The sequence below is a fragment of the Heloderma suspectum genome, chromosome W (genome assembly GCF_057233095.1).
Source record: "Heloderma suspectum isolate Gila_16-S chromosome W, 16-S_ref, whole genome shotgun sequence".
In the NCBI taxonomy this organism is placed as follows: domain Eukaryota; kingdom Metazoa; phylum Chordata; class Lepidosauria; order Squamata; family Helodermatidae; genus Heloderma; species Heloderma suspectum.
In genome coordinates this window covers 48,224,368-48,244,878 of record NC_139475.1, presented here as the reverse complement: position 1 = coordinate 48,244,878, position 20,511 = coordinate 48,224,368, and the positions used below count along the sequence as shown (strand labels likewise).

Sequence of the window (20,511 nt, the reverse complement as noted above, 5' to 3'; positions counted from 1 at the left end):
TCTGATTCTGAGGAAGAGCAGTCGCTCCTGGGAGAGGAGCGCGCTCCTCTTTCCCAGGGCCCACAGCTGGCGGAGATTCCTCCCACCGGCATTCCTAGCTTAGATAGCAGTCGTGGGAGTGAGAGAGCGCGGGAAGCAGACTTGGTGGATGCGCGACGCCGACGCAGAGAGCGGCACCAGATGGAGGGCGCGGAAAGGAGGCGCAGTGCCCGGTTGGCGCGCAAACAACGGCTGCGCCCAGAGGATCCAAGGGAAAAGGGGAGGGACTCTCCCTAGCCCTTAAGTTCAGGGGTCTGCCAGTAATTCCCTTTCAAACGGGGACCAACTGTTCCAACATAAGGGATAGGTACTCTGCTGCTCAGATCTAGTTGCTAACAGTAGAGTTGTTAAGTTGTGAAAGAGGAATAAAGCTTTGAAAGGAATCCCTTTGTCTGTGTCTGGACTTGGCTACTGGATTAGACTGAGAGAGCCCTCCAAGGAGCCCTTGACACACTAACTACTACACCACACTGGCTATTAAAAAAACCCGCTATCGCAGATAAAGCCAAGAAAACTTGCAGCGCACAGGCTACAGAAAGGCTGGTGAATACAGGCCGGGCTTCAAACCCTGCAAAGAAAGGGCTTAACAAACTCCCAATGGTAGCTGATTCGAGCAGGGTGGGGCCACCACCAAAAAGGCACTCTCCCTTGTACTCACTAGCTTAACAACCATTGGTGGCAGATGCTGTTAATGACTCAGGGCAGGCTGGTATGGTAGAAGGAGATAGTTCGGGTAACTTGGGCCCAGCCCACTGAAGGCCTTAAAGGTTCAAACCAGCCCTTTAAAATTGGGCTCAGAGACACGTGGGAAACCAACAAAACTACCACAGCCCTGGGGGTGATATGATCAGGCACCCTCTTGGCCCCCAGCAATATCCGGGTGGCTGCATTCTGCAGCAACAGAAGCTTCCAAACCAAGAAAGAAAGGCAGACATTTTGGACTACAACCCCCATCAGCCAATGGTCAGGGATGATGGGTGTGGTAGTCCATCAGGTTGCCTGCCCCTGACGTACGCTATTGGGCAACCATATAAATGCAGTAAAAAAACCAATCCAGAGTCCATTCCCTTGCCCCCAACACACACATTTTATCCTCACAACAGCCCTGCGAGGTAGGCCAGTCAGGCTGAGAGAGGGTGAATGGGCAAAGCCACTTCGTGGCCAAGTGGGGCGGGGGGTGAACTGGCAGTCGTCCCAATCCTGCACTCTAACTGCTACACTGCCCTGTCGTCCTAAAAGCCTGGCTCACCGTGGTGATGTCTGATCGTGTGGGAGACCTGGATTCAAATCCCTCCCACAGCTATGAGCGAGAAGCACCCCCCACCCCAGGACAGGTCACCACTGCTCAACCTTGCCTACCTCGCAGGGCTGCTGAGAAGCTAAAAGGCTGCCCCAAGATCACACACACACAGCCCCGAAAGAATGCAAAGCTGCTACCTTCTTGGCATATCCGTGCATGACGAGATTGTACATCCGCACATCCAGAAGCTTCTGCTGTGCATGGGAGCGGTGATAGAACATCAGGCATTGCTGCGCTTGATCCAGCTGGTCCAGGAAAACGCAGGTGTCCAGGTAGGCCAAAAAGCCAAGCTGAACATTTCCATGGCAGTTCTTGTCTTCTCCTTCCAGGGGCAGCTTCTCCTGTGCACCACCCCAGCTTGGAACACACCCTCGTGAACCTTCAGGGGCTGCGGAGCTGGGATCCAAGTTTGCCTTGTGATCACTGTGATGGCCTTGAGTCACACTGGGGTATTGCAGCTTGGAGGCTCGGCCCTTCGGACGGGTCTCTTTCATGGGCGATTTGGGGATGCTCTCATCAGCCTGGCCAACTCCAAGCCGAGCTGAGCCCTGGAGTGACGGCTGAGAGTTTGGCTTCCAGCTTCAGCAGCCGCTTGTGTTTGATCGTCTTCTCCTTCTTTAGCTTTTCCATCCAGCAGCTGGGCTGGGAAGCGGCCCGTTCGCCACACTTTGGGACGGACTCATTCTGAGCTGGGCTGGGCACAGCTGCTGCCTGCAGGGGGGCAGGCTGAAGGAATCTGCTCCGGCTGGACCAAGACACCTGGACTTTGTCAATCACCACCTCCGATACCTTGTTGGCCTGCAGCTGCTTGACCCTAGCTTCGAGCACTGCAAAGAAAGAAAGAAAGAAAGGGGGAAAGATTGCGCTGACGTGTGAATTGAAGTATTATTACGTCATTGTTTCTATCATCAATGAGGGAGAGGGCCTTCTCAGTGGTGGCTCCCCATTTCTGGAATAATCTCCCTGACGAGGCCCACTGGCACCAACATTGTCATCTTTTCGGTGCCAGGTTCAAACGGCCCACTTTCCTCAGGCATATGGCAGCGTGTCATGAGTCTCTTGATTTTCTCTGGCTGATTGTTTCAAATTGTTTTAGATATATGTTGCTGTTGTGCACGTTAGTTGTTTTCTGTCATTATGGGAATCATTTTTATATTTTATATAATGTATTTTAATGTTTTTTAATTTTTGTGAAACACCCAGAGAGCTCCAGCTATGGGGCGGTACAGATATATAATAAATGAATGAATGAATCATCATTCTATTATAATGCTTTGCAGTTTTCAACTTTGTACGCCGCCCTGGGAAGGGTCCCCCTAAAATCAGGGTGCAAAACCATTTTCGCCCTAAGAGCCAGACTCCATTTTGGAGAAGCTCTTACTGCCAGTAACTTGGCCTTCGGAGAGGCATTTCAACCTTTCGGATGGGAGAAAACCTGCACAAACCCGGGACACCAGAAATGATCAATTGTTGAGAAAAAGGGGACAGGATTTTTGGGAACCCCAGAAGGCCCAATTTGGCCCTACTTTGTAGTCTTTTCAGAGCCAGGTGAAGACCTTTTTATTCTTTCAGGCTTTTTATTATTTCAGTTTTTTTTCTTTAAAAATGTATTTGCGTGTTTTAAGATCATAGAATCATAGAATAGTAGGGCTGGAAGGGGCCTATAAGACCATCGAGTCCAACCCCCTGCTCAGTGCAGGAATCCAAGTCAGAGGCAGATGGTCATCCAGCCTCATCTTGATGCCTCCAGTGTGGGAGAGCCCACCACCTCCCTAGGTTTTCGGTTCCATTGTCATATTGCTCTCACAGGCAGGAAGTTTCTCCTGACGTTCAGCCGGAATCTGGCTTCCTGTCACTTGAGCCCATGATTCTGTATCCTGCACTCTGGGAGGATCGAGAAGAGATCCTGGCCTTCCTCTCTGGGACAGCCTTTCAAGTCCTTGAAGAGCACTATCCTGTCTCCCCTCAGTCTTCTCTTCTCCAGGCTAAACAGGCCCAGTTCTTCCAGTCTCTCCTCATAGGGCTTTGTTTCCAGCCCCCTGATCATCCTCGTTGTCCTCCTCTAAACCCTCTCCAGTTTGCATCCTTTTTAAAGTGTGGCACCCAGAACTGGACACAGTACTCCAGATGAGGCCTAACCAGTGCTGAGTAGAGGGGAGCTAGTACTTCCCGGGATTTAGAAGCTATGCTTCTGTTAATGCAGCCCCAAATAGCATTTGCCTTTTTTGCAGCCACATCACATTGTGGGCTCATATTCAGCTTGCGATCTACAACAATTCCAAGATCCTTCTCGCTTGTAGTGTGGTTGAGCCACATATCCCCCATCTTGTAACTGTGCCTTTGGTTTCTTTTTCCTAGGTGCAGAACTTGGCATTGATCCCTATTCAATGTCATTCTGTTGTTTTCTGCCCAGGGCTCCAGTCTGTCAAGATCACTTTGAATTCTGTTTCTGTCTTCCAGGGTATTAGCTATCCCGCCCAATTTTGTGTCCTCTGCAAATCTGATCAGCATTCCCTGCACCTCCTCCTCCTCCAAGTCATTAATACAAATGTTGACGAGCACTGGGCCCAGGACTGAGCCCTGTGGTACCCCACTTGTTTCCTCTTCCAGTTTGAGAAGAGGAAGCACTCCTCTGTGAAGCACTCTTTGAGTCTTGAGAAGCACTCTTTGAGTCCGATTCTGTAGCCAACTCTGGATCCACCTAATAGATCCTGGCTTTTACTCTGGGTTTTACTCTAGTTTTATCATGGTTAAAACTTTTTAATGTTTATAGATGATGTTTCATTAAGCGACTGTATTTTATGATTTTCAGTTTGATTTTGTGAACTGCCCAGAGAGCTTCGATGATTGGGCAGCATAGAAATGTCATAAATAAAGACGTTAAGGGTGCAATTCCTGTGCATGTTTAGACAGGAAAAAGTCCTATAACTCCCTGCACTGCCCAGGTAGGAAATGCTGAGAGTTGTAGATTTTTTTTCTGCCTGAACGTGCATGCACAGGATCGCGCCCTAAAACCAATTTGACTCTGTAAAGTTTCCACTAGCGCTTATCTGCTGGTGTAGCACAGCCCCCAGTTCAAATCATACCTCTCTCATGAGTTCACTTTTGACGAGCCGCTCACACAGAACAAACAGCCAAATAATTTGCAATAATTTTCTATTAAAATGAGATCACATGTCATTAATGTCTAACTGTTATTGGGGGAGGGATGAAATGGGCACTCTTCACAATGTAAAGTTGGTTGCTGATTCTATGTGATGCATGTATGTTTAGTATTTAATGTATTTCTTTATGATTCGTTGTAGTATATATTTGGATCAATTTTTCTCATACGTCTTAAATGATCCTTGTTTTACGTGGGAATGTCTACAGACGAAATAAACACTTTTGCTTTGGTTGGCTGGAGATCACCCAGAGATCTTGGTAGATGATATGAGGAGGGCTCTGGATAGGGGCAAATGCTCCTTCCTTGTTCTCCTCGACCTCTCAGCGGCTTTTGATACCGTTGACCACGGTATCCTCCTGGACCGCCTGGAGGGGCTGGGCATTGGAGACACTGTATTGCGGTGGTTCCGGTCCTTCCTCTCCGGCAGGTACCAGAGGGTAGCACTGGGAGAGGAGGTTTCGGACCTATGGCTGCTCACATGTGGGGTGCCACAGGGCTCCATCCTCTCCCCGATGCTGTTTAGCATCTATGTGAACCCGCTGGGGGCTATCATCAGGAGGTTTGGGGTGCAGTGTCATCAATATGCAGATGACACGCAGCTCTACCACTCGTTCAAATCTTCACCAGGGTTGGCCGTGGAATCCCTGTCCAAATGTCTGGAGACGGTGAGTGGCTGGATGGGGAGGAAGAAGCTGAAGCTGAACACCGACAAGACCGAGGTACTTTTGGTGGAAGACAAGGGGAGGTTGGGGGATGTTGACCTGGTGTTGAATGGGGTACGGCTACCCTTGAAAGACCAGGTCTGCAGCCTGGGGGTCATTTTGGACTCCCAGCTGTCCATGGAGGCTCAGGTGTCAGCTGTGAGCCGGACAGCGCTGTATCAACTCCATCTGGTACGGCGGCTGCGCCCCTTCCTTCCCGACCATCTGCTCCCATCGGGAGTACATGCCCTGGTCTCCTCTCATCTAGACTACTGTAATGCGCTCTACATGGGGTTACCCTTAAAGATGGTTCGGAAGCTGCAGCTGGTACAGAACGCGGCGGCTCACCTGATTAAAGGCAGCTGCTGGTGAGATCACATCACTCCGGTGCTGAAGGAGCTGCACTGGCTACCAGTTGTTTTCCGGGCCAAATTCAAGGTGTTGGTTTTGACCTTTAAAACCCTATGCAGTTCCAGCCCAGCCCAGCCCAGCTCAAGGAGCGCCTCCAGCAGCACCAGACAGGCCGCTTAACAAGATCAGCCTCGGATGGCCTCCTCTCTGTCCCATCAGCCAGGACAGCTAGACTGGTGGGGACGAGGGAGAGGGCCTTTTCTGTGGTGGCCCCCACTCTGTGGAACTCCCTAACTAGGGAACTCCGCCATGCCCCCTCTTTAATGAGCTTCCGGCGTGCATTAAAAACGTGGTTGTTCAGGCAGGCATTTGGGGTGGGTTAGGGTATTTTAGAAAATGTTTTTACTGTAGAATTTTATTGTTTTAAACTGTTTTAGTGTACGCTGTACATCACCCAGAGTGGCTGGGTGACCAGCCAGATGGGCGATTAATAAATTTAATAATAAATAAATAAATAAATCTCGCAGGAGATGAAGATTTACCTTCTGCCCTTTGCTGAATTAAAAAATAAATTAATTAATAGGTGAGGGTGGCCATGCAGTCCTGGGTATGCTGCCCTGTGTGTGTGAATGAACCTTAAAAAAAATTTAACTTACCTTCCAGCAACTCTGTCTGTTCACACGCCCATCTTTTCCAGGCTTCTTCCTTGGCCCTGGTTGAGGAGTAACTCCTCAGCCCGGTTTGCAGACTCTCTGCAAGACAATGGAATGATTTGCATTATGGGGCAGCCAGCACCAAAAAAAAGGGTATAAGCCATTTCCGATGTTCCCCCAGGAGGGGACTGAATCCCAAAAGCTTCATCACGGGCTTGGGCTGAACTCATTCTCTCCCCATTGGGCTCTGTGCCCCTTTTTGTATTACAATCCGTTCCCTAAATATCAAGTGAGACGGTAGTCCTCATGGTTCTGAATAAACAGGAACATTGGAAGCTATGTTCAGATTTTCCAGGGGTCGCCAGAAGAGTAGGGGCTTCCTGGTCACCTGCTCCCTGATCCTCCTAACTGGAGAAAATAGGAATTGAACCCAGGACCTTTTGCTTGCAAAGCAGGGGCTGCACCACTGGGGCATTCCTCAAAAAGAGAGTGAGATGCCAGATCTGGGGAGTAGTGTAGGGAGGGTTGGGTTGGGGCAGGCCCTCTCAGCAAGGGACAAAGACCCCCTCCCCCAGTTCTAAAAGGGGAGAGGGGCTCACCCCCCTCCCCCAACTGTAAGAGAAAAGAGGGGGGCTTCACTCTTATTCGAAGAGGGGGGAATCAGCCCCCTCATTAAGGAAGAAGGGCCCCACATTTCAAGAGAAAAGGACTCCACTCTCCTTATCATGGGGGGGGGGTCAGCCCTCTCAGTAAGGGGCAGAGAGCCCTCCCCAATTTCAAGGGGGGAGAGTGTGGTAAGAGTCCAAAACTGGACTCAGAGGCCCGTGCCAAGCTGCCCTCCAATTAAGCTCTGGACACGCGGGTAAGATCCAACTCGAGTGTCTTCGTGTACAACGAAGGCAGCTCTGTCAACCCAGGGGCAGCGCAGATCAACACTCCCCAGTTACATTTATAATCATAGTGTGGCTAAATAAGTGACATCAGCCAAGCCCAGCGCGCATGTCTGCTCATTGTCAACTGAACTTTTACTGAACCACCAGCCGCAGCTTCCTGTCCCAGGGTCCTGTAACTTTCCCACGGCTTATGACCCAATTATTTTGCAAGCACGATGATTCACAGGTGCGGGGTGAGTTGCTGTGCCAACAACATAACCTATCTCTACCGTCCTAGCAGTTTCTCCTTCAATACGGAAGAAACAGAGACATTTTTATGCCTTTGAGGAGTCTGCCACATAGGCACGAAGGAGCCGAGACAACACGGCTTTGCCTTGGTTATTCTGCACAAGAGGGGTTCAGTCCACTGCTCATGGGGGGGTCAGTCCTGTTATTAAGGGGCAGAGACCCCCCAGTTGCAAGGGTGGTCTAAAGCCAGCCAGCCAGCCACCCCCAAATCTGGGGGGCGTATGCCCACGCGGGAGGAGCCTCCCCGGTCCCCGCCCCGCCCCGCCCCGCCCCGGAGCTCCTCACCTGTGCCCCGCAGCAAGCGCCCCCTGCAGCTTGAGCACAGACATGCTCCTCTTAGCCCCTCCGCATGGTCCTGCTCTCTGCGTCCCACGGCTGTCCTCCACTGCGCACACGCAAAACCGTCCCCACCCACCCCTTTCCCCCTTCAGTTAATAAGCCGCCCGCTTCGGGCCGGGGAAGAGGGAAGGGAACTACGACTCCCAGGGGGCGCTGCGAGAAGCACACGCGAGGCAGGGCAAGCATGCATAGATCGAAAAAAATAGGAGAGGTTTTGGAGTTTCTATAGGGGGATTCCAGGTTCGCTTCGGGCGAATGCTTTTTAGGCTGCGATCCTCTATATACGCGCTTGCCTGGGAGTAAGTCCCTCTGAACTCAGTAGGGCTCACGTCTGAGTAAGGACGTAAATGTCCACCGAGGGAGCAGGGAGAAGTGAAGGCTGCCCATAAAAATCATACCGATCCAGAGAACCTTTTGTGCTATTGGGCCGACTATGTTGTTGTTCAGTCATTCAGTCGTGTCCGACTCTTCGCGACCCCATGGACCATAGCACGCCAGGCCTTCCTGTCCTCCGCTCTCTCCCGGAGCGTGCTCAAGTTCATATTCATTGCATCAGTGATGCTATCCAGCCATCTCATCCTCTGCCGCCCCCTTCTCCTTTTGCCTTCAGTCTTTCCCAGCATCAGGGTCTTTTCCAGGGAGTTTTCTCTTCGCATTAGGTGGCCAAAATATTGGAGCTTCAGCTTCAGTCTCTGTCCTTCCAATGAGCACTCAGGGTTGATTTCCTTTAGGATGGACTGATTGGACCTCCTTGCAGTCCAGGGGACTCGTAAGAGTCTTCTCCAGCACCACAGTTCGAAAGCATCAATTCTTCGGCGCTCAGCCTTCCTTATAGTCCAGCTCTCACAGCCATACGTTACTACTGGGAAAACCATAGCTTTGATTAGACGGACCTTTGTCGGCAAGGTGATGTCTCTGCTTCGTACTATGCTGTCTAGGTTGGCCATAGCTTTCCTCCCAAGGAGCAAGCGTCTTTTAATTTCATGGCTACAGTCACCGTCTGCGGTGATCTTGGAGCCATGTCTGGTTCTTACTGTTGCTTCTTGACCCTCGTACAGGTTTCTCAGGAGACAGGTAAGGTGGTCTGGTACTCCCATCTCTTTCAGAATTGGCCACAGTTTGTGGTGATCCACACAATCAAAGGCTTTAGCGTAGTCAATGAAGCAGAAATAGATGCTTTTCTGGAATTCTCTTGCTTTCTCCATGATCCAGCGAACATTGGCGATTTGATCTCTAGTTCCTCTGCCTCTTTGAAACCCAGCGTGTACTTCCGGTAGTTCTCGGTTCACATGCTGCTGAAGCCTAGCTTGTAGGGTTTTGAGCATCACCTTGCTGGCATGTGAAATGAGCGCAATTGTACGGTAGTTGGAACACTCTTTGGCGTTGCCCTTCTTTGGAATTGGAATGTAAACTGACCTTTTCCAGTCTTGCGGCCACTGTTGAGTGTTCCAGATTTGTTGGCATATTGAATGCAGCACTTTAACAGCATCATCTTTTAGGATCTTAAATAGCTCAGCTGGAATACTGTCATCTCCGCTAGCTTTGTTGTTACTAATGCTTCCTAAGGCCCACTTGACTTCACTCTCTAGGATGTCCGGCTCAAGTTCAGTGACCGCACTATCATGGCTATCAGGGACATTCAGATCTTTCCTGGATAGTTCTTCTGTGTATTTTTTCCACCTCTTCTTAATCTCATCTGCTTCTGTTAGGTCCCTGCCTTCTTTGTCCTTTATCATGCCTGTCTTTGCACAAAACGTTCCCTTGAGATCTCCGATTTTCTTGAAGAGATCTCTAGTCTTTCCCATTCTGTTGTTTTCCTCGATTTCTTTGCATTGTTCATTGAAGAAGGCCTTCTTGTCTCTCCTGGCTATTCTCTGGAACTCTGCATTCAGTTGGGTATATCTTCCCCTTTCTCCCTTGCTTTTCGCTTCCCTTCTTTCGTGAGCTACTTGTAAAGCCTCATCAGACAGCCACTTGGCTTTCTTGCATTTCTTTTTCTTTGGGATGGATTGAGTTGCTGCCTCCTGAACAATGTTACGGACCTCCATCCATAGTTCCTCAGGCACTCCGTCTATCAGGTCTAATCCCTGAAATCTATTCCTCACCTCCACTGTATATTCATGAGGGATATGATTGAGGTCATACCTGAATGGTTTAGTGGTTTTCCCTACGTTCTTCAATTTAAGCCGAAATTTTGCAAGAAGCAGCTCATGATCTGAGCCACAGTCAGCTCCAGGTCTTGTTTTTACTGACTGTATGGAGCTTCTCCATCTTTGGCTGCAAAGTACATAATCAATCTGATTTCGATATTGACCATCTGGTGATGCCCATGTGTAGAGTCGTCTCTTGTGCTGTTGGAAAAGAGTGTTTGCTATGATCAGCACATTCTCTTGGCAAAACTCTATTAGCTTTTGTCCTGCTTCATTTTGTGCACCAAGGCCATGCCTGCCTGTTATCACGGTGATTTCTTGACTTCCTACTTTAGCATTCCAATGCCCTATGATGAAGAGGACATCTTTTTTTGGTGTTAGTTCTTGAAGGTGTTGTAGGTCTTCATAGAACCGATCAACCGCAGCTTCTTCGGCCTCAGTGGTTGGGGCATCGACTTGAATTACTGTGATGTTGAATGGTTTGCCTTGGAATCGTACTGAGATCATTCCGTCGTTTTTGAGATTGTGCCCCAGTACTGCTTTTCCCACCCTTTTGTTGACTATGAGTGCTACTCCATTTCTTCTAAGGGATTCTTGCCCACAGTAGTAGATATGATGGTCACCTGAATTAAATTCGCCCATGCTTGTCCATTTGAGTTCGCTGATTCCCAAGATGTCGATGTTCAATCTTGCCATCTCCTGTTTGACCACCTCCAGCTTACCTTGATTCATTGATCTGACATTCCAGGTTCCTAAACAATATTGTTCTTTACAGCATCGGACTTTCTTTTCACCACCAGATACATCCACAGCTGAGTGTCCTTTTGGCTTTGGCCCAGCCACTTCACTCTTTCTGGCGCTACTTGGAAATACCCTCTGCTCTTCCCCAGGAGTATACTGGACACCTTCCGACCTGAGGGGCTCATCTTCTGGCGCCATATCTTTTAGCCTTGGGATACATTCCATGGGGTTTTCTTGGCAAGAATCCTGGAGTGGGTTGCCATTTCCTTCTCCAGTGGACCACATTTTGTCAGACCTCTCCGCCATGACCTATCCATCTTGGGTGGCCCTGCACGGCATAGCTTATGGCTTCACTGAGTCACGCAAGCCCCTTCGCTGCAACAAGGCAGTGATCCATGAAGGGGAAAGGAAAGGTTCCTCCTGTGCAAGCACCGGGTCATTGCTGACCCTTAGAGGGACGCTGCTTGCACTAGCATTTTCGTGGCAGACTGTAGCGGGGTGGTTTGCCTTTGCCTTCCCCAGTCGTGACTACCATTCCCCCAGCAAGTTGGGTGCTCATTTTACTGACCTCGGAAGGATGGAGGGCTGAGTCGACCCGAGCCGGCTACCCGAGACCCAGCTTTCGCTGGGATCGAACTCAGGTCATGGGGAGAGCTTTGGTTGCTATACAGCCGCCTACCACTCTGCGCCACACGAGGCTCTTGTATTTATTTAGTACATGTCTAATCCGCCCAAGCACTAATGTTCTCTGAGCAATGCACATACACCATGCATTTGTAAAAAACAGGGCCTTCTCTGTGATGGCACTGTAACTTTGGAAGGTTCTCCCAAAGGAGATCTACAACGGGCAGAGTAGTGTAGTCCAGTCACAATGTTATTGTATGTTAGTAGTGGAGCCGAGGCAGGTTCAGCTTCCCAGACTGCATCTTTCCCTCCCTCCTTCCCTTTACAAACCCCGCTTTCAGGTCAGTCTCCTTAAATATCCCCTCACATCCCACCCCTTTAGATTCCCAAATCCATTGCATGTTGACTGGTCAGGCTAAATCAACTTGCATTGCAAGCCGAAGGCATCTGCATTGGAGGCTGCAATTCTATACATCATCCCTCCCCAACCCGGTGCCCTCCAGATGTTGATGGACTATAGTTCCCATCATCACTAGACAGCAGGACCAATGGCAGAGGATGATGGGAGTTGTAGTCCAACAAAATCTGAAGACAGGATGGGGAAAGCTGCATAAAATCCTAGAATTTTCCTTTCTTCCTTCCTTGCGGGTGCGGGTGGACGTAGCTCTCACCTTTCTACCAAAGGGGGAGAAAGGCTTGGGGTGGGGGGGTATTAACAGAGCTAGGAAGTTTCATCTCTAGACAACCACACATGTAACTTTATACCTTCCTATCTCTATGTTTCTCTTACCCTGGTCTCTTTAGGCCCAAGTGGATCTTAGAGATAGAAAAAGTTTAGAATATTGTGCAAGAGATTGGCCAGCATTTGGCAAGACGCTTCCCTGACTTCCGGTTGCATTTGGGGGTCCCTATTTTGTACCAGTAGGGGGGTACATTCTCCAAGGTGCATTTTCTGGGAGAGGGAATGGAGGTATTAATTACATTATTTTTTATTTTAATTAATTAATTTTAATGAAGTAATTATTTTTAATTTTAATTATTTTAATTATTTTAATGTAATCAATTTTTAATTTTAATTTAATTAATTTTTGATTTTAATTAATTTTTAAAGCCACCAAGTGAGCTTCCATGGCCAAGTGGGAACTAGAACCCGGATCTCCTGAGTCCCAGTCCAACGCTGTAACCACTACACCACACTGGCTTTTAAAACTTTCACCCTATGCAAATGCACCTGCCTGGAAAGGGGCTTACCTCTCAGTAAGTACATTTAGGACTGAGGTCCCAGGAGAATTCATTGGGAATATGTTTATCAACTGTAATTAGCCAATGAGAGCGGTCTTCAGATATCTGAAAGTTCGTCACACAGAACATTGGGCCCGTTGTTCTCTGTGGCTCCAGAGGGCGGGACTAGAACCAACAGTTGGAAATTGCAGGGAAGCAGATTTCGGAGAAACATTTGGAGAAACTCCCTAACAGTGAGGGCTACTTGGCAGTGGAACATACTTCCTCTGCCCATGGCAGATTCTCCCCCACTGAGATATTTAAGCAGAGGCCAGATGGCCACCTGTCAGGGATGTTGTTGCGGAATCCTGCATTAGATCAACCGTACCCAACCTGGAACCCTCCAGTTCATTTGGATGTTAGCTCCCATCAGACCTAGCCAAGGTGACCAGTGGTCAGGAATTTTGGGAACTGGAGTCCAAACTGGAGGGCACCAGGTTGGAGGAAACCTGAACTCAGTGCTGTCTAAGGTCCCTTCCCATTCTAGGGTTCTACACACAGAGTGTATCCCAGGAATGTGTTACCTAATTTTCTGTCCTTGGCCCTTTGGTTCTTCTATTTTTAATTGTTTGTTCATTTAGTTTATTATTTCAAATCATTGTGTTGTTTGATGCTTAATATTAACTAAGTCAGCTATGTGATCCCAAAGCACTGGGACTTTGTTGATCATAAAAAGAGCAACAACTGTACACTGTTTCTTCTTTTCCCACTGGGGATGTGTTAACTGCGATCATGATGTGTCATGACGAATGCAAACAAAAGTGATATCCACACTGTATGTCAGTGGCCTGTTCAGCCCTTGGACTTGATTATGAATCCCCCAAATCTCACACTATTTCACAAATGAGATTCATAACCAAAATGAACAAACAACCAAAAAGCCATCCCAATCAGATGCGATCATATCACCGGGAAGTATCCTTTAGTGCCAATATTTACTGCAACAGAGCTGGGCAAAAGTCAGCACTGATCATGACTGAGCAGTTATGGCTTGCCTGACTTTTCCGAACCATTCCAAATGACTGTAGTTGAAATTCATCTGTAGAGTCAGTTTCTGTTTCTATCTTGCACAATGTGTAACATTGTGTGTGTTTCTTATGTCATATTGCACCAATAAAGATAACAGCAGATGACAGTTCTTAAAGCCTTTATTAGAAAGTTGTTGGAAGCAAATATCACTCTCAGTCCCTATATAAATTGTGAATGTCATGATACAAGGTAATTATAATCCCATCTTACAATTAACCACATTACAGGGTTGTTGGAAGCTATGATTACTTGCAGTGCAGGTGTAATAACACTGGGCTACGTTGCAGGGTTGTTGAAAGCCACTGTGTATCAATACCCCACCTGCAATAGGGAGATATAACTGGGCAGCACTGCAGGGCTGTCATAAACCACTCTCCTTTTTCATGTCCCCCTGTCCCCCAAACCAGCAATGTAAAGTCAATAACATTGGGTTGCGTTGCAGGCTCACCATTAACCGTAATCTTACAGCCACCACCCTGTCATCTGCAATGGGAGGAAATTGTGAGTGAGACTGGTTTCAGTTTTTAGCAGATGTTTGTGCTATGTGTGACTCCAGTCTTTCTCCTTCTCCTTGTAACACAATACTTTCATTAAGACCAGCTAAAAAGTCACAAGATGATCATGCTTTCAAGGTCATCAAAACGCTGCATCAAGGTGAATGTTAAAGCAAAACAAAACACACACATGAGGGTGGAAACATGTGGACTCTTCTTGGCATGCAAGAACATAAGAACATCAGAAGAGCCCTGCTGGATCAGACCCAGGGTCCATCTAGTCCAGCATTCTGTTCACAGAGAGGCCAACCAGCCGTCGACCGGGAACCCACAAGCAGGGCATGAGTGCAACAGCACCCTCCCGCCCAGGTTCCCCAGCAACTGCCGTACATAGGCTCACCACCTCTGGTACTGGAGGTAGCTCACAGCCATCAGGACTAGTAGCCATGGATAGGCTTTTTATTTATTTATTATTTATTTATTTATTAAATTTATTAATCGCCCAAATTTTCCTCCAGGAATTTGTCCAACCCTCTTTTAAATCCATCCAAATGGGTGGCCATCGCTACATCCTGTGGTAGCAACTTCCATAGTTTAACTCTGTGCTGTGTGAAGGGGTCCTTCCTTTGATCTGTCCTGAATGTCCCACCCATCAGTTTCATGGGATGACCCTGGGAGAGGGAGGGAGAAAAATGTCCCTCCCTATCCGCGTTCTCCACACCAGGCATAGCTTTGTAGACCTCTCTCATGTCTCCCCTGGCCCTCCTTTTTCCAAGCTCAACAATCCCAGCTGCTGTAACCTTCCCTCCTAGGGGAGATGCTCCAGCCCCTGGATCATGTGAGTTGCCCTCCTCTGCACCTTTTCCCAACTCTACAATATCTTTTTTTTTTAGGTGTGGTCACCAGAACCGTACACAGTATTCCAGGTGTGGCCGCACCCTAGATTTGTATCGGGGCAGTAGGATATTGGCAGCTTTATTCACAATTCCTGTTCTAATCATGCCTAACATGGAGTTTGCCTTGTTTACAGCAGCCACACACTAGGTTGACATCTTCCTTGAGCTGTCCACCACAAACCCAAGATCTCTGTCTTCCAAGGAGGGCATGCTGGGATCAAGGAGCAATGGCTGCTCTACCTTTGGACATAGTTAACTGATAAAAGAAAATTATGTATGTGGCGCAGAGTGGTAGGCAGCAGTATTGCAACCAAAACTCTCCCCACGCCCTGAGTTCTATCCCAGCGGAAGCCAGGTCTCCGGTAACTGGCTCAGGTCGACTCAGCCTTCCATCCTTCCAAGGTCGGTAAAACGAGTACCCAGCTTCCTGGGGGAAAGGTAGTCATGACTGGGGAAGGCCATGGCCAACCACCCCACTACAGGCTGCCATGAAAACACCAGCGCAAGTGGCGTCCCTCCAGGAGTCAGCAATGACTTGGTGCTTGCACAGGAGGAACATTTCCCTCCCCCCCCCCCAAATAAATACTCTCAGGGTGGCTTACATTGCTAAACTGGAACATTAAAATATGTAAGGAGTAGAACAATAAAATAAACACAGTGGGCTAAACTGGCAGCAATTATTGCAATGTAAAAGTTTTAAAGCATAGGGGAGAAAGGAAGTTCCTCCCTGGTGCTGAAAAGTGAGCAAAGTAGCATCCCTAGAGAGAGATTTCCACACACGTGCTTGTGTAAGGGGAGAGACTGAAGCTTGAAAAAGACAATGTATTGTTGCTTCAACTCCCATCAGCCACAGCCAGCATGGTCCACCAATGGACAAGAATGCTGGGAGTTGTAGTCCAGAACACTTGGAGGGCACCAGGTTGAGGAAGGCTGTCCTGCGTTTTATGTCAGCCTCTTATATGTCCTTCCAAAGTGGTTTAGAACAATCTAGTATCAATAATAGAAGAACTTAAAAAAATGAGTATAGGTGTTCTGGTTCATGCTTGTAAAAATAAAAAAAGACTTGCCTCTTCTATTCAGTCTGTTTTCATTGCATTTGGACCCTTCGTATCCTCCAAAAACAATTTGAGTCCCTCAGGTTGTGCAGTCCCCTTAGGGGATTAGGCTATTAACGATGAAGGTGGTGTTGTAAGCTGCCCAGAACCCAGGGGATGGAGTGAGACATCAGTTAAACAAACAACTAAATTAAAGCCAGGTAAATCATTTGGTTAACTTTTTTTATAAGGTCTTAAAAAGCCTGGGTGAATTAAAGTTCTCACCTGGAGCCAAAAAGGTAATCAAGATGGTGTCAGCAGAGCCTGCGGGGGGAGTGAACCTTGTAGGTGTGGTGGCACAGCAGGGAAAATCCTCCTGTAGGTGCTTTGCCCTATTGTGATGTAGCCAACTTTCCCCACACCGCTGTGGGACTGCACCGTTACTTTTGGCAGCCTCCTTTCTCTCATCCTTCAGGACTTGCTGCCGGTGTGATATGACCAACTGTTCCCCTCTGGCATTCCTTACCTTTCCCATACTTTTCCAGGACACCTTGTTCCTTCTCCTTTCCTTCTCCCCTGATCCTATGGGGCAAATACTTCTTCCTGCTGCTCTCTGGCTGGTGCCTTCCTGGCAGTGGGATTTGCAGCCCAGAGCATGCCTGAAAATCAGCCTTTCCTAACTCAGGTGGCCTGCCTCTGCTGCCACTCTGACAACTTGAAACTGTGCTGCAGCAAATACCAGTGTTAGCATCTCTCTGAGCAAGTTTTAGTGTGGGCAATTAACTGCAATTAAAGGTGTCTTGTAATTAGTTAAAAGCAGCACACCTGGGGCTTTCCTTGGTGATTTCCATGTTATGGTTATTGTTACGAAAACCGTGTCCTGTCCCTGGCAGACTCGTCCAATTTGTCTACCCAGAACGGGAGGAGGCAGAGGTCTGGTCCAACACGGTCTTATTCTGCAGAATAAGGCAGCCCTTGGGGCTAACGCACCAGCAGAGATGGCAATCAAGTAGTGTGATCCAGAAGCTTATATACACAAGCCTCTGGGGGCTGCGTTACGCTTGCGCTCCACTAACCTCTTTGTCTAGCGGAGAAGGAGACGGGAAGCAGGCCGCGCCTTTCACATACTCGGGCATGCGCAGAGAGGGGCAGCGGGGAGATGGTCGTGTGCTCTACGTAAACACAGTCTCGGCATTCCTGAGTCTCTGATCAGGCGCTGTGTCTCTGTCAGCGTGGCAGTCTCACACAGAGGTAGAACACGCATAGCCTAGCTTATAAAACCATGGGATAACAGACATATGACAACTGAAATTTCCATAACAGTTACAGCTGTTGCTTCTTTACACCCTGGACAACACTAAAAGTGGCTTAGGAGGTAGCCTGTAGGGGCAAACATCTGGCAACTTGTAGGGGCAAACATCTGGCCCAAACATAGTTTGTTTATTTATTAGATTTAGCTGGCTAGGGCTCACGAAAGTTGTAAGCCAAAACATCTGGAGGGCTCCAAGTTGCCCACCATTGTGGGAAGCAGTGAGTAGCAACTTATTTCAGTGGGTTTGCATTTAAAAAGATGTGAACTTTCAAACTAGGCCCATAGATTCCCTCCTGTTTGGGGAAGAGTACAACATAACACAGTCTCCTTCAACCTGATGCACTGCAACCCCCATCATTCACAGCCAGCATGGCTAATGACTGCTCCTATAGAGGTCTGAGAAGTTTATTCCATTTTATTTCTAGATGACCTTCAATTTCATTTACTATATTTCTATACTGCCCCATAGCCAAAGCTTTCTGGGCAGTTCACAAAAAGTAAAAACCATTAAAATATATTATACAAAGTGGAAAACCATTTATATAAAACATATAAACAGAAAGCACACACATGGGCAACATATCTAAAAACTATTTTTTAAACCATTAACCAAAGACTATCCAGGGTCTGATTAAAAACTCATTATCTGCTGCCAAATGATTGAGAGAAGAGGGCAGTTTGAACCTGGGGCTGAAAAGTTAACAACATTGGTGCCAGACAGGCCTTGTCGGGGAGATCATTCCATGATTTTTGGTCCTAAGAGGCCCCCCAGAATCAGATTACAGTAACCTTAACTTGTTAGTGGTTTTATCAGCTTTTAAACACATTCAGCATCATAATTAGGACCAGAGGTTTACACTTAATGACCACAGAGAAATTAAATCTTTAATCTGGGAATGAAAGGCTATTAAAAGCCAGGTGAAACAAAAAACTTTCTTGTCTACATAAAAAAAAAATGCAGGGATACGGAGTGCATAGCCTGTGAAAACAGTAGGTCATGCGTGGCCTTGTTTTCAGAGTCTCTTATTTGGAGGTAAACTCTCAGCATCAAAGGCTACTGAGCTGATTATACAGTGATCCTTCTCGAATTAATCCAGTCCTGGTAACCTTAATCCAGAGGTAATCTCCATGTCTTGCGGTGTTGAGTCCCGCAAGTTAATTATGCCTTTCTTCTGTCCCAAACATGCTGCCCCTGGGTTGGATCCAGACTAAAGTGATACATGAAATCTAATCTCATTTTTGGATCAAGTCACCTCCCTTGTAGACCGTGGGAATGCTGTGGACACCATATACCTCGACTTCGGCAAAGCTTTCGACAAAGTGCCCCATGATCTCCTGAGGAGCAAACTAGCTCAAAGTGGGCGAGACGAAACAACGATCCGGTGGATCCACAGCTGGCTACAGAATCGGACTCCAAGAGTGCTAATCAATGGGGCCTTCTCAAACTGGGGAGAGGCAACGAGTGGGGTACCGCAGGGCTCAGTCCTGGGCCCAGGGCTCTTCCACATTTGTATTAATGACTTGGAGGAGGAGGTGCAGGGAACGCTGATCAAATTTGAAGAGGACACAAAATTGGGCGGGATAGCTAATACTTTGGAAGACAGAAAAAAAATTCAAAGGGATCTTGACAGATTGGAGCGCTGGGCTTAAAACAACAGGATGACATTGAATAGGGATCAATGCCAAGTTCTGCACCTAGGAAAAAGAAACCAAATGCACAGTTACAAGATGGGGGATACGTGGCTCAACCACACTACAAGCGAGAAGGATCTTGGAATTGTTGTCGATCACAAGCTGAATATGAGCCAACAATGTGATGTGGCTGCAAAAAAGGCAAATGCTCTTTTGGGCTGCATTAATAGAAGCATAGCTTCCAAATCCCGGGAAGTACTAGTTCCCCTCTACTCAGCACTGGTTAGGCCTCATCTGGAGTACTGTGTCCAGTTCTGGGCACCACACTTTAAGAAGGATGCAGACAAACTGGAGATGGTTCAGAGGAGGGCAACAAAGATGATCAGGGGACTGGAAACAAAGCCCTGTGAGGAGAGACGGAAAGAACTGGGCATGTTTAGCCTTGAGAAGAGAAGACTGAGGGGAGATATGATAGCGCTCTTCAAGTACTTGAAAGGCTGTCCCAGAGAGGAAGGCCAGGATCTCTTCTCAATCATCCCAGAGTGCAGGACACGGAATCATGGGCTCAAGTTACAGGAAGCCAGATTCCGGCTGAACATCAGGAAAAACTTCCTGACTGTTAGAGCAATACGACAATGGAACCAATTACCTGGGAAGGTGGTGGGCTCTCCCACACTGGTGGCGTTCAAGACGAGGCTGGACAGCCACCTGCCAGGGATGCTCTGACTTGGATTCCTGCATTGAGCAGGGGGTTGGACTCGATGGCCTTGTAGGCCCCTTCCAACCCTACTATTCTATGATTCTACGTAGAGTAGACCCATTGAAATCAATGGGACTTGTGTTGGTCATGACTAAATTCAGCACTATTGATTTTGATGGGTCTGCTCTTAGTTGTGACTAAACTCTGATCCACTCTGGTGAATGTAACAGTGCGACCCTATGTTCAAGTACTGAGAAAGGAAGAAAAGTTTATCTGTGCCACTTATGCACTTTTAAATTTGCCTGTCTATAGGGTAAGCCTTCTGCTGCCTTCACAATGTTTTGGGTTACCCAACTCCCATAAACGCCAGCCAGCATGGCCAAGGGTCTGAGTTGTGATCCAAAATATGCCTAGCCCAAAGAAACTGGCAAAAATGCTTCTCTGCTTTTCTGGAGCGAAGGACGCAACTTTTAGTCTCGTTATTGTGACTTTGGCTAATTACTAACTGGGCAAACTCCTCAATAAAACCATCTTTCAAGAGGGCAGGAGGCCAGCTTGTATGTTCCTTAAGCGAGGGTTTCTCACTCTCCTTCTCCCCCAATGTCCCTTCCCATTTCCCTCCTGGTTCTTTACTTCTTGCTGCTTAAGCCCACACAAAGGCAGATGCGAACATTGCAATTGCAGACTGCTGATGCCTTTAGCTGCAATGCAGAGGGAGGGATTCTCAAAGCATGAGGAACATCTCCACCTTTGCCCTTCTCACCCAGAGACCAGCTCTACAATCTGAGTCAGAAGCGTTACTCCTTTTTCTTTTGCACAGCTTGCAGCCTCAGATCTTGGTTATCTTGGACTGGATAAGCCCAGTTAAAAAAAAGAAACCAGAGCAGC

At 47.9% G+C, this 20,511-nt stretch overlaps 1 pseudogene across 1 annotated transcript in view; it reads right to left on the bottom strand.

Moving 5' to 3' along the window:
- LOC146333995 (DNA-directed RNA polymerase, mitochondrial-like) overlaps nt 1–17,115 on the bottom strand; it is a 61,725-nt pseudogene extending 44,610 nt beyond the window's left edge. Inside the window, exons 1-5 of the transcript XR_014786396.1 lie at nt 17,039–17,115; nt 7,677–7,816; nt 6,214–6,309; nt 1,877–2,166; nt 1,477–1,824 (exon numbers count right to left, since the gene is read on the bottom strand). The product of XR_014786396.1 is annotated as a DNA-directed RNA polymerase, mitochondrial-like (transcript). The remainder of the gene's footprint in view (nt 1–1,476; nt 1,825–1,876; nt 2,167–6,213; nt 6,310–7,676; nt 7,817–17,038) is intronic.
- Between the last annotated feature and the right edge of the window lie 3,396 nt (nt 17,116–20,511).